Here is a 2,006-nt window from a genome sequence, read left to right as displayed (position 1 = left end):
ATATATATATATATATATATATATATATATATATAAGATTATCAATGACATCTTCATATAGCATTAATCTGTATGAACTAACTTGATACGTGTCATATTTTCATTGGTTCATGTGTAATTAAACTCCAAGATTATCCAGTTATAAATGTGTTAAAAAGTTCAAGAAATGTTAGTCACAGCGAAAAACCTTTTCAAAGTCCGCTGTGAGATTTTCCGATTTTTCCCAGCTGCAGCCAATATTGCAGTCAACCTCTGAGAATTGTGCTGTTCGTCGTAAGTACACTTCCTATTTTTATAAAACTGAAACACATATCTTTTGAATACATTATTCTAAAATATTATTTAAATGGTGTTCGCTTTGAGAGCTCCACTCATGTAAACGGACGGTGGTAAAAACACAAACACGTTAAGTAATGCCACATGAGATGTTATTAATAGGTATCAAGAAATGAATGTGGTAATTTTGTTTGTTTTGGGAACGTAAAGGAAATAGAGAAATGCAGATATACGTGTTTATACCCACATGTTCTATGGCTTGCTTCGGTCATTTGACTGCGGCCATGCTGGAACACTGCCTATACACACAAGAAAAAAAACCCCACAAAGTATAAACATACACTTACACACATAAATACAATCACGTATATACATATACACACTGTTACAGAGGTATACAGATTCAACAACTGTACATCCAGCGCCGGATTAACCATTAAGCAAAATGAGCACGTGCTTTAAGGCATCAAGGGAAGCCGGGGCACCACAAAAATAGCAAATGGTTTACGGCACAAAAGAAATCACTTCAGACTTGCTAAAATAAAATTCGGGATGCCTTTATCTCTGCTAAGCATAGAAGTAGATTTGTTGGGTAAGATTGATTTTGAGCATCTTTGCAATTAAAAGACTTTGTAATTAAAGAATTAGGAGAAAACTCCAAATATAAATAAAGTGGAAGTCTACAAAAATGAACATTATTTTCCATGTCTGTTGTAAAATAAGAAATAATTATTTTATGGTTGATAATTCTATCATTTATTCTTTTACTTGTTTCAGTCACTTGACTGCGGCCATGCTGGAGCACCGCCTTGTTTATTTTTTGAATTACATATTTATGGGGGTAGCGGAATCTTTTAAGTGCTCAGGGCATCCATGGATCTTAACTTGGTTCTATTCTTTTTATTCTTTTAATCTTTTATTTGTTCCAGTGATTTAACTGCGGCCATGCTGGAGCACTGCCTTTAGTCGAACAAATCGACCTCAGGACTTATTCTTTGTTACCCTAGTACTTATTCTACCGTTATCTTTTGCCGAACCGTTAAGTTACGGGGACGTAAACACACCAACATCGGTTGTCAAGCGATGGTGGTGGTGGGGGACAAACACACACACATGTATGTATGTATATACGACGGGTTTTTTTCAGTTTCCGTCTGGTCGGCCCGAGGCTAAAGCAGAAGACACTTGCCCAAGGTGCCACGCAGTGGGACTGAACCCGGAACTATGTGGTTGGGAAGCAAGCTTCTTACCACACAGCCACTCCTGCGCCTATCTATATCTTTGTAGTATTTTGTATTATTTCTATAAAGTGTATTCAGGTTAATTTCCTCTTCTTTGTAGAACTAAAGCCTGGCGCCAACAAAGTGGCAAGGCTCTTCTGTTTAAGGGTCAAGACAGTTCTTGGGGTTTGCGAGTCTGCGAGTCTGCGAATTGCACGACGTCTGCTTATGTGTAAGTGTGCGTACCTATGCAGGTGTGTGTTCGGGTGTGAGCGGTTCTATTATCTTCCCTCCTTCCTTCCTTCCTTCCTTCCTTCCTTCCTCTCTTTCCTCTCTTTATTTCTTTCTTTCTTTCTTTCTTTCTTTCTTCCTTTTCTTTCTTTTTTCCTTTTACTCTTTCTTTTTTCTTTCTTTCTTTCTTTACTTTCCTTTGTTTTCTTTCTCGTTTTTGTTTTTACTTTCCTTCCTTCCTACCTTCCTTCCTTCCTTCCTTCCTTCCTTCCTTCCTTC

General features: G+C 37.5%; 1 long non-coding RNA gene across 1 annotated transcript in view; it reads left to right on the top strand.

Moving 5' to 3' along the window:
• Positions 1-153: 153 nt before the first annotated feature.
• Positions 154-2,006, top strand: part of LOC106872583 (uncharacterized) — a 7,890-nt gene continuing 6,037 nt past the window's right edge. Inside the window, exon 1 of the long non-coding RNA XR_001409788.2 lies at positions 154-273. This is a non-coding gene — a long non-coding RNA (uncharacterized LOC106872583). The remainder of the gene's footprint in view (positions 274-2,006) is intronic.

The sequence above is a fragment of the Octopus bimaculoides genome, chromosome 8, assembly GCF_001194135.2.
Source record: "Octopus bimaculoides isolate UCB-OBI-ISO-001 chromosome 8, ASM119413v2, whole genome shotgun sequence".
NCBI lineage: Eukaryota > Metazoa > Mollusca > Cephalopoda > Octopoda > Octopodidae > Octopus > Octopus bimaculoides.
Note: the sequence above shows the minus strand (reverse complement) of the source record. Positions and strands in the feature narration are given on the sequence as shown.